Raw genomic sequence first — 12,412 nt, forward strand, 5'->3', positions numbered from 1 at the left:
TTTTAATCCAAAAGCCTTTGATGCAAAGAAGAAATGCAGGCTGATAAAGCAAAGCTGAATATTGTTAGTTTGAATCTGTTCTGACAGAAATATGGTCAATGGTTTGTTTTTCACAGTTCAGTTAACATTTATTTCAATGACGAGAGGAATGCACTACCGAAATTTCAAGCCCTCTCAAACACCATGGGGGTCAGAAATTTCTGTTAAAACCAACTCTTTTTAAAAAAAAATCATGAGTTCAGGTTATCAGGCTGTCTCTTTAAGAGTAGCTGTGTTGTGTTTCAGTGGGAGCATAGTCATCCCCCATCTTACCCCTTACACATGGCCAGCTTATCAAATTGTGTTGGCCTGATGGAGCAGTAGCTGATAATTGACAGCTGAAGGCATACAGAGGTGATGTTGTTCAGAGGTGATGGGAAGTCTCCTTCAGAAATAGCAAAAATGAACATAACTAATATGGAGCTGCCAGAGAAGAGAGGGAAAGCTGCAGCCCAGGTGATTTAGGCAGAAAGGAGGAAAGGCATGTGTATGGACCGCAGAGTCTCCAGGCACTCAGAAACCTGTTGCAAGAGAGAGGGAGGAGTGTGTTATAGACAAGTGTTTCCCAAACAGTGGGTTACAGGAGAGTGTCCAGTACCAGATTAATCAGTCACTGGGCATGGTGTAGGCAAACATACAGTTCTCCAGCCTGGTGCAGAGGAGAGGCCCTGGAGGAGAGTCGTTGGAGCGTGAGCCTGCCCTGCACTCACCCAATAACGGTAGATCCTGTCCTGCAGGGCTGGGCCTGGGTCTGGCCCCTCCACTCCAGACATTGTTACTTGAGGCATGGGGTTGCAGTGCCACTTGGGTTTGGCCCTTCTGCTAGATTTACCACCTGTCCTGAATTTGATGGCTTTTTTTTTAGTGGATTTGCTGATTGCCAGAAAAATAATTTAATCTGCTGAGTTCTTTTACATGGGTCTAAAGATTGGCATTGTTATCACAATATACTGGGATATCTAATGTTAAAAGTTTCTGAGTCCAGCTAAAGATGCTGCAGTGTTCTCACTTCCACGGTTTAAGCAATAACGGATCGAAACTGTTGAAAATACAGCAGCTCTCTGCCTACCTACATACAAGCGCACCACATCTGTGTGTGTGTGTGAGAGAGAGAAAGGATGTGAGTTACTATGTATATGCCCTATATTGTGGGCCACAACATGGTCCATCCTCTTATATACGTGTCAAACTCCTGTTCAAAACCATTTACATTTCTTTTCTGTAACCACGTTGTCTCATCCATGCCATCTACCCTTAAACCCTGTGGGCCTGATCCAAAGCCACTGAAGTCAACAGGAGTCTTTCTACTGACTGCAGTGAGCTTTGGATCTGGTTCCATATGAAGAGTGGCTTTTTCATAGCTGATTTTACTTATACTAGGTCCAACTGCTTATAATGAGCTCACTGCTTTGTGCCCTTCTATAAGTCACACCAAGTTGTTCGGAATCATGCAGTTTGTGTGTTTTACCCTTCGTAAGTTACTCAATTCATTCTTTGTTCAAGGAAACTCTGCCTAGACTCCCTTAGTGCCTGGCCCTTAGCTAAAGTTCATGCCTTCTTGCCCTTGAATTTGTCACTAGCTCAAACTGCCTTGTAGCATCTCTCCTCATATTTCCCTTTAGGATTGTGTTTACTGTACCTTAGTGAGCCCTCCTCTTAATCTTCCTCTTTTTGAAAGAGTATGAACCTGGGCTGTATCTCAGCTCTCTGAATAAGCAAGATGCTTCTGCTCCTGTTTTATTCTGGTTTATTGCACTGTCCCCTTTTCTACCATATGCTTTTCATAGTGGACTAGGAATATTCAGTATGTGGTCTTAAAGCCAGTCTGTTTTACAGTATGTGGTTGATTTTTCACCTGACTTATTTTTGTTACCTTTTTTCTGAATCACAAGGTTGTTTTTTTTCCAAGTTCTCACTGCTGTTCAGCACTTTTGCTAATGGTGTTAGAGTTTTATCTGCCACTAACCTCATAATGTTTTACTATTGAGCGTATATTCCCTTTTCTTGGTTTTCTTTGTTCCCAGACTCATTACCTTACATTACATCTAGGGCTGTCGATTAATCGCAGTTAACTCACGCGATTAACTCAAAAAAATTAATCACGATTAATTGTAGTTTTTATCACACTGTTAAACAGCAGAATACCAATTGACTTTAATTAAATATTTTTGACGTTATTCTATATTTTCAAATATATTGATTTCAATTACAACACAGAATACAAAGTATACAGTTCTCACTTAATTTTACTTTTGATTACAAATATTTGCACTGTAAAAATGGCAAACAAAAGAAATAGTGTTTTTCAATTCACCTCAGACAAGTACTATAAGTGCAATCTTTTTGTTGTGAAAGTGCAATTTACAAATGTAGATTTTTTTTGTTACTTAACTGCACTTCATAACAAAACAATGTAAAACTTGAGAGCCTACAAGTCCACTCAGTCCTACTTCTTGTTCAGCCAATCGCTAAGAGAAACAACTTTGGTTACATTTATGGGAGATAATGCTGCCCGCTTCTTATTTACAATATCACCTGAAAGTGAGAACAGGCATTCACATGGCACTTTTGTAGCTGGCATTGCAAGGTATTTACATGCAAGATATATTAAACATTCATATGCCTCTTCATGCTTCGACCACCATTCCAGAGGACAAGCTTCCATGCTGATGATGCTTTTTAAAAAAAATGCATTAGTTAAATTTGTGACTGAGCTGCTTGGAGGAGAATTGGATGTCTCCTGCTTCATGGTTTTACCTGCATTCTGCCATATATTTTGTGTTATCATAGTCTCGGATGACGACCCAGCGTATGTTGTTTGATTTAAAAATATTTTCACTGCAGATTTGACAAAACACAAAGAAGGTTACAATATCAGATTTCTAAAGACAGCTACAGCACTCGACCCAAGGTTTAAGAATCTGATGTGCCTTCCAAAATCTGAGAGGGACGAGGAGTGAAGCATGTTTTCAGAAGTCTTAAAAGAGCAACACTCTCATGCAGAAACTATAGAACCCAAACCACCAAAAAAAAAAAAAAAATCAACCTTCTCCTGGTGGCGTCTGACTCAGATGATGAAAATGAATATGCAATGGTCTGCACCGCTTTGAATCATTATCGAGCAGAATCTGTCATCAGCATGGACGCATGTCCTCTGGAATGGTGGTTGAAGCATGAAGGGACATATGAATCTTTAGCATATCTGGCACATAAATATCTTGTGGCGCCGGCTACAACAATGCCATGCAAATGCCCATTCTCACTTTTAGGTGACACTGTAAACAAGAATTGGGCAGCAATGTCTCCTGCAAATGTAAAAACATTGTTTGTCCGAGTGATTGGATGAACAAGAGGTAGGAGTGTGTGGACTTTTAGGCCTTAAAGTTTTACATTGTTTTATTTTTGAATGCAGCTATTTTTTGTACATAAGTCTACATTTGTAAGTTCAACTTTTATGATAAAGAGATTTTACTGTAGTATTTGCATTAGCTGAATTGAAAAATACGTTTTCTTTTGTTTTTATAGTGCAAATATTTGTAATCAAAATAAATATAAAGTGAGCACTGTACACTTTGTATTCTGTGTTGTAATTGAAGTCAATATATTTGAAAATGTAGAAAACATCAAAAAATATTTAAATCTATAATATACTATTTTTCTTTAACAGCGCAATTAATCGTGGCGTTAATCATGATTAATTTTTTGAATCACATGATTAATTGCGATTTTTTTAATCTCTTGACAGCCCTAATTACATCCTTTGAATTTTATAACCTATTTATCTGCCTCCAGCTTCTAGACTATAAATTCTGGTTTGGTTTTTTTTGCCCTCCTTTGTTTTGATCACCCCTTCACTTTATCTCATCAGCAAGTGTAATCCACTTACTGCATCCTCTTTCTTTCAGGTCACTGATATATAAAGTGATGAAAACTGATCCTCATATTAATCCTTATGACTCTCCTCCAGTCACATCCTTACATGTTGAACTGTTGCCTTTCACAGTTATCACTTGTTTTTTGATATTCAGGCTACTTTGCTCATTGAAGTAACATAACAATTCTGGGCAAAGACTGTGCCCAGTACCCACAGGCCTGGTGTCAGACACTATGTGCTGGGTAATAACATGACAGGACTCCATATTTCTAAAACTAAATTGGTTCTTTGGAGTTTGTACGTCCTATCGCACACTAACCTGGAAGGCATTAAAGGATGGTACTAGGCCCAGATAGCCTTGTACCTTCAGACCTGCAGAACATGCTACAACTGGAGAAAAGGTTGACAAGGGAGAAACCCAGCTTAGAAAGGGGCAGGCATGGGAGGAGGACAGGCCTATCTTGAAGGCTCCTGACAAGGGCTCTGGAGAAGCCTCTTGAAGGAATAAGATTGTATGCCGAGCCCAGTTGGGGCTGATGATTTTGGTTTCCTTTGCTTTTTCTTTTCACCTTATATTGGACTGGAAGCTGGGGGAGAAAAGCAGGTGATAGGAAGTGAAGCAGGGAAGGTGACTCAGAGGGCACCTTTGGGGGCCAAACACTGTTGACCTTCCTAGGGCACTGGGTTGGAGTCCGATGCAGTGGGCAGGCCTGGCCTCTCCTATCACTTCCCCTACTACGGGAGGCACACAAGCTGGGTGCCACCTCTCCACACCTCTGATTAAAAGAGGGCCTGGACTGTAAGACGTGCCTGTGGGAGGTGGCACTAAGCGCACTAACCACTAGGCCACCTAATCCACCACGGACACGCCTGCATGCTTTATTAAGAGAACTAGTTACAGTGGTACTGCAACTTCAGCTAACATTCCAAACATATGCAAACAGGCTGACTTCCTGGTACCTCCTCCAAACTCTTCCCTCCTGCAACTTGTGCTCCTTCCTCCAGCTTCCATGCAGGATGCTACAGGCCGATGTTTGGTCCAGTGTAAACCAGCCTCAGGAGGTACTTATCCTTGGGGGAGTGAACTTGCCCCTATCTAGTGTGATTGACTAGGTCTGTGAGACCCTGCAGAGTGAGAGCAGGTTCACAGGCACACCTGTCCCCTGCACTTCCTTGCCACCCTTCTGGTGATACAATAACTCCTCACTTAAAGTTGTCCCAGTTAACGTTGTTTTGTTGTTACGTTGCTGATCATTTAAAGAACATGCTCATTTACAGTTGCACAATGCTCCCTTATAATGTAGTCTGACAGCCACCTGCTTATCCACTGCTTGCAGAAAAAGCAGCCCGTTGGAGCTAGCTGGTGGGGGCTTGGAACCAGGGTAGACTGGCAGCCCCCCATCAGCTCTACACTCCCCTAAGTTTCCCTGGAACCTAACTCCCCCCATTTACATTAATTCTTATGGGGAAATTGGATTCGCTTAACATCGTTTCGCTTAAAGTCACATTTTTCAGGAACATAACTACAATGTTAAGCAAGGAGTTACTGTAGTCACTGCTGGAAAGGTCTAAGAAGTATGCTCCCCTAGCACAAGGGTTGCTATTATATCATGCGTAGGCACAAGAAGAAGGCTCCCTGTGCCTCCCTTTCCCTTCCTCACTCTAACAAAAGCTGGCCTTTTGTGTACTTGAAACTCTCTGCAAAAATCTAGCTCTTTATTACAGCTTAAAAAAAATCAATCAGGATCTCTCTTTGTGAATCTGTGCTGACTTTTCCTAATTAAATAATAATTTCTGCTAGTGTTTTATGTGTGTCTGTTCCTCATTGCTGCAATCAGGCATGCAGTACATGTCTCTCATTTCGTGGGATTTGCCATCATCTTTTCAATGCTGCAGGGAAGAAAGGTAGTCTTGTCTAGAGCAGTGGATTGGGACTCAGAAGACTTGAGTTCACTTTCTGGCTCAGATACATACTTTCTGTGTGAATTTGGACAAATTACTTAATCTATTGTGTGTTTCAATTCCATATGTGTGAATGGAGATAACACTTCCCTACCTCCCGGGGTGCTGTGTGGATAAAACCAATTAATGATTGTGAGGTGTATTGGTAATGAGGACCAAACTAGTAGATCAATAGAAAACACTGTTAATAATTATCATTCTTTGCATTTGCTGCAGAACCTTTCATCAGAATTCTTTACAAGTATTAAGAATCATCTTCCCCTCCCCCACACCCATGTAATAGATAAGTATTATTATACCCACTTAACAGATGGGCAAGCTGAGCTGAGGCAAAAGCCATGTTTTTTTAAGGGCACTTATGGATTGTGAAAGTACTGAGACTTGTCTTCTGTTCTCCTACTTAATGTTTCATAATGTATGACTATGGGGTATGTCGCACATTTCCTTTACCTTTAGTCTATTTTTACTTCAGTGGAGCTGTGACAATTCACACCAGCTGACAATCTGCCCCAAACTTTTCAGTAAAACCTACAGGTATCAATCCTTTACACAAAAGGCTTAGGAAATAGGGTGGATGCTTCAGGGAGTAAAGAATTAGCTTGGATACCGAAGACAGACAGACAGACATTGTGAATAGTAACTGTTCACTGTTCAGCATATAGGGATGTGACCAGAGGCGAGTTGTAACAATAAGGTATTAGGATCAATTTTGTTCACTTTATGTGTCAATGAAGAAATAAGCGTCAATAAGTGGATTGTATTTGCCATTGAGACAAAATGAAGTGGCAGCCAGAGCAAAGGAGCAGGTCAATAATGTTCAGACTGTGTAGATTAAGAGCTGGAGGAAAAGAAGCAACAGATTCAAAATATGTAATATGTAGGCTACTGAGTCTGAGCAAAATAACTGTGATGAGAATATAACAATGCTCAACAGTAAGACATTGTAAAATATTAAGTAGGCCAACAGAAGATAAGGCTCAGTACTTTCAGCATACAGTATCCACAGGTGCTACTGTTATGGATGTACATCATAAATCTGTAGGGCAGTAAAGTGATTAATAATTCCCCCATCTCTCTAAATGCCATTTTTTTTCAGTATATTGGATCCCATCTGGTCTCAAAGTTCTATCATTCTTCAGACATTTCAATTTCTTGATTACCTGTCTGGTCATGACCCTGTAGAGTTTTTCTTTTTTAATATTTCTTCCTCCTCACTTGGGAAATTTCCATGTGTTTCTGACATCTGTCACCTATCCCCCTTTGTGAACTCCAAGGCGAAGCAGTAATTAATTAATTTATTTCAGCAACATCAACCTCTTCTTTCAAGAAATGATCTATGCTCTGTCTTAGAGGACCCACTGTGCATTTCACTGTACTCCCATGTACTCTTCCATAGTCTTTTACAATAACAACCTCCAATGTTTTCCTGGAGAAGGAATTGCCTTTGGACTCCAGAAAGGATTGTCCCTCAAGGTCACAGCAAATGTCATTATGGACAAAGCTGTCTCCTTTGCATTTGTCTGGTGGATAAACTCTGCTAAGTGCCTACAACTCCCATTGGTTCTGGGCAGAAAGAATCTCATCAATTATTTTGATGGGAAAACACTCTTATTGAAAGAGCGTGTCTATTGCCTCGAAGGTTATGTATGGATCCAGATTTCCATCCCCCTCCCACCTCCTTCTCATTTCACAGGCATCACTCACAGGAATAAGGACTACTCAATATGAAGATGTGCAATAACGTGCCCCTAAAAAGGCAGGGGCCAGGTATGACATTTTGATTTGGATCTCAATTTGGATTCCAAGTCTTCCTCAGGACAAGTGAGAATTAAAATCCCAGCGTTTGGTTAGGACTAGAGCTGTCCAGGATTTATTTTTTCATAAAATAATTCATTGAAAACAAAACTGTTTTTGTTTTCATTAAAGTTTTTCTACACAAGTCGTTGAGTTTGTGTTGAGAAACCAAAAACCAGATTTAAAAAAAAAAAAGCTAAGAAAATTTTCAGCTGGTTGGGCAAATAGCTTTGGTTTTACTGAAATTTTTTTCTCTGTTGGCAGAAATTTTTCAGTTCTTAACAGCCAAAAAAAAACGGTTTTCAGATTTTCCCATGGAAAATTCCTCTTAGACAAAAAAGTCATTTTTATAAAAAAAAATTTCAAAATACTGACCTGCTTTAATTAAGATGAAGGTTAATAATTACAAATTAAACACATTCATTTTGATTTCTTTTGTCCCTAACAGTCTTATTTGTACAGAGTAGTGATCAAATAAAATCAGTTACTGTCTCATGCTATAGTGATTGGCATTATATAAGTGTGTGAGATAAAGAGATGGATGAATAGATGAAGATAACTTTTCTTTCACGATCTCATTTTCTACCTATTCCACTATTTTTTTATTCTTACCCTTCACCTATGTCATAACTACATGAAATTGTGTTTTTTGATAAATTTAACTCTGTTTATAATTAAAGATTTGAAGGTAGTGGACTAAGGCACAGAAGGCTGACTACTATACAGGTAATTTATGGTTTTGATTCAGTTACACCATGCATTGGTCACTGATTATAGAAATAACCCCAAGAACCGCTACTGCACTGATTTTTAACTTTGCAAGCAAGAATGGCTAGGTTCATAGGGCTGGAGTCTGTGGTCAATTACACCAATACCACCCCACACTGATGGGGCTGCACTGCTTTGAGAGTTTAATTTTCCCAATTGATCAAAATAGTGCTCTCAGATACTTGCAAGCCTCTCTCATTTTCAAAGGATGCCCTTGTGCCCACATTTGAGGAAGAATATATCCTGTAATCACCAAGGTGGGTATTTTCACAAGAGTATGTATGCAAATCCCAGCATTCCAGCGGATTGAGGTTCCATTATAAAAGCTATATCCACTCACTTCATTATTCCTAAATTTGTTTTTATAGCCTAATTGCCAGGTAGTAGTAACAAAAGGAGCAGAGATGATGAACAGTTGTTGTAGGCCTCAGTTCACATGCGTTAAACTGGGGATAATTCTGAAGTTCTGAGGCCTCTTTGGGCTGAGGCTTACATTAATGAAGCATACAGGATACAGCTTCAATTATCTCATTATCTTACAACCCCAAGCAACCTTCTAACATATTTTATATTGATTAAAGCAAGAGAATCTTGGGCATTTCAGCATAACTTATGCAAGCTCAAACCAATAATTAAAACTGCTAATTAGCAATTGGAATCTGATTCTGTTATAAATTGAAAACTGAGATTATAGAAACAATGCACAAAAGTATTGTTTGATAATAAGGAGTTTGGTTTATAAACCCCGGCAGTGATCATTAATTTTGCTGTGTTTTGATTTAGTGTTCATGTTAATATATTCCAATATGTCTGAGGATATGAAAGTAACACCTGGTGTGCTCTGTTCAAATGCTTCTGTGCTTCAGGAGAAAAGCCAAAGGGGACATGCCGCTGAACCTGGAGCATCATTATAAACAGTCTTGTGGGAATAAACACAAACGTTTTCTGAGAATAAAACAAAGAGAATATACATAAATATGTTATTTTTATATATACATAGAGAGAGAGGATGGAGGAAAGAGAGAAAGACACTAAAGGAGAATTTATGCTTAGGACTTGGTTTTGTGTATATTTGAACAATACAGTGGTTCTGCATGCCTATATCAGGGGTTGGCAACCTTTCAGAAGCGGTGTGCCGAGTCTTCATTTATTCACTCTAATTTAAGGTTTCGCATGCCGGTAATACATTTTAACGTTTTTAGAAGGTCTCTTTCTATAAGTCTGTAATATACAACTAAACTATTGTTGTCTGTAAAGTAAAAAAGGCTTTTAAAATGTTTAAGAAGCTTCATTTAAAATTAAATTAAAATGCAGAGCCCCCTGGACCAGTGGCCAAGACCCTGGCACTGTGAATGCCACTGAAAATCAGCTCGCATGCCACCTTTGGCACACGTACCATAGGTTGCCCACCCCGGTCTATATGTACATGAATTTTTTATGTTTGCAGTTTGTTAGCAGAGGCAGTAAGCCCAATTAAAAAAAGTCTTTGCTCAGAGGTTTAATTTTGCTGATATCACTACACTGTCAAAAGATGGCTATTCCTCCTAGAGTTGAACTTGCCAGCACTGAGTTGTATTAGGCAAGAACATAAATGAAGAAAATGAACAAAGTTATTTCCTTTCTCTCAAAGGTGTCTCTTCTGTATCCAACACACTTGTGAACAACATTCGCCTCCTTACGCATAATAGAGAACTGATAACTCGCTTAGTTAGCTTATTACATAAATAAGTCTCCAAGAATAACAGGCAAAGCTACTGACCCCTGAGACACAAAAACAGAACATGTTCACACCATGCTGGATTGCTGGATTGCTGGAGCTTTGTTATGTGGTACAAACATAATCAACTTTAGTGAAGACAGATTTATTTGAATTTCAATGCATAAATACAACAAACTTGTTTGAAGACAGCTTTTATTCCATTTATGCCTTTTCAAAAAATGGTGGTGGTTCAATCGAATTCCACATCATATGGCATTTCCTGCTGGTACAAGAATACCTACTGATAAGCACCAAATTAATTTAGCTCTAAAATTCCCTATATTGAACTCATCTTTAAAACTCCTGGTAGTTGTAGTCTACATCTATGTGGTAGAAAGGCAGTAAGATCTGTTCAGATCTCTGCACTTCCCTTTGCTTCACAGGCAAAACTGTCTTTCTCCCCTGTCCTCATGTTTACCCCTCCCACACACTCTTCTGTCCTCCCCATTTACACACATTATTATTGGGATTGGCAATCCCATCTAGGTATATTAGCACCTGGAAACTGGAGTTTATAGCATGCAGTATATTTCCATGCAACACACTCATGAAATATACATCTTTGGCTCAACAAGAGGTGCTGGGGCTTCAGCAGGAGTCTTCTGGTGCACAAGGTGAATATAATGGTCTGCAAAGTGCTAACTAATTAATACACTGCTGAATGTTCTTTGAAACAGTGTGGGAAGAAAACATAAACAATAAAAGAACTCCAGAGGTGAAAGTAAGCCGATACGGGCAGATGCAGAAGACCAGTAAGAAAAGGAGACTGCCTGAGGGAGGGAGACTGCCTGAGGGAGGGAGAAGCCTGCCCCTTGCATAAGAATAGTTTAAACTCAGCTGTTCCCTGAGTGGTTCAGCCCCCCGGGGGTTAGGAATGGTTTCTGGCATCCTTGTTATTTTCACTCACAGTATCTAGGGGGGAAGGTGTATTTGACCATGGCAAGGGCAGTCCTTTTCTGCTCCCGGGATGAGGGGATCTCTCCAATACACAACAAATACAAGCATTTGGCTGCACAGCTTAAATCCAGAGCTAATAAAAGCAGGTGGAAGGGGAAAACTCACTGTCACATTGGTTTCCTGTCTCCTCCCTCCCCCTTCCCCAGCCAGGCTGCAGAAAAGGCTCTGCATTCCTCCCCCCTTCAGCAGGGGTTCTCCTCTAGGCTCTAGCTTGCAGTAGGGAGACTGGCTGAGTTGCCTGCTGCTGCTGCCTGCATAAGAACAGTTTAAACTCAGCTGTTCCCTGCGCAGTTCAATCCTCAGAGTTAGAAGCCATTTCTGGCATCCTTGTTAATTTCATTCCCAGTTGTTGTTGGGGAGGGAGGGAGGGTGTGTGTGACCATGGCGGGGCAGTTCTTTTCTGCTCCCGGGATGAGGGGATCTCCTATATACAAAAAACACTATCAAAATCAGGAACCATTTCCAAGTTCAGATCTATCCCATTCCCTCCCTAGCAGAGGACCATAGTTGTGATGTCCAAACTGCTTGCAGATCCTCTTTGAAATGTTACCAAACTGCGCAGGGAACAGTTGAGTTTAAACTATTCTTATGCAGGAGGCAGGCTTCTCCCTCCCTCAGCCAGTCTCCCTGCTGCAAGCTAGAGGGAAGCCCCTGCAGCTGCTGAGTGCCAGGGAGAAAGCACAGAGCCTAGTGTCGGCAGCCTAGCTGGAGGAGGAGGGAAGACACGGAGAAAAATGTGAGAGTGAGTTTTCACTTTTTCAGGCTTATTCCACTAGTAAAGTTTTATTAGAGACAGTACTGGTAGTAGTAATAGTAGCTTTATTTTCTCTATCTATGTCATGCAGTGGGAGGGATCCATGAAGTACATAGGAGAGGTGGGTTGCTTGCGATTGGACCATATGAGTAAGAAATGTAAATTACTTTCGCCCCTGCGCAAACCCCAGGGCTCCCAGCTGCCTCTGCAGCTGGTAGCTCTGGGCGTTGTTTAAAGGGCCCGGCTCCTAGCTTCAGCCGAATCCCCGAGCCTTTTAAATCCTGATTTAAGAGCCCCGGGATTTAAAGGACCCACTTCTTCCGATAGAGGCCATGCCTCTTCCGGTTGAGGCCCCTCCCCCTCTGCAAGACTCTGGAGTACAGGCAAGTCCTTTAAGTTACTTTCATCTCTGAAGAACTCCCTATGTACAACCACGCCTTCCTGCAAACCAGTATGCTAAAAGCAGACATGGGCATGAGACATGCAATCCTGAACCTTGGCTTTG

The sequence above is a fragment of the Gopherus flavomarginatus genome, chromosome 2 (genome assembly GCF_025201925.1).
Source record: "Gopherus flavomarginatus isolate rGopFla2 chromosome 2, rGopFla2.mat.asm, whole genome shotgun sequence".
Classification (NCBI taxonomy): Eukaryota; Metazoa; Chordata; order Testudines; family Testudinidae; genus Gopherus; species Gopherus flavomarginatus.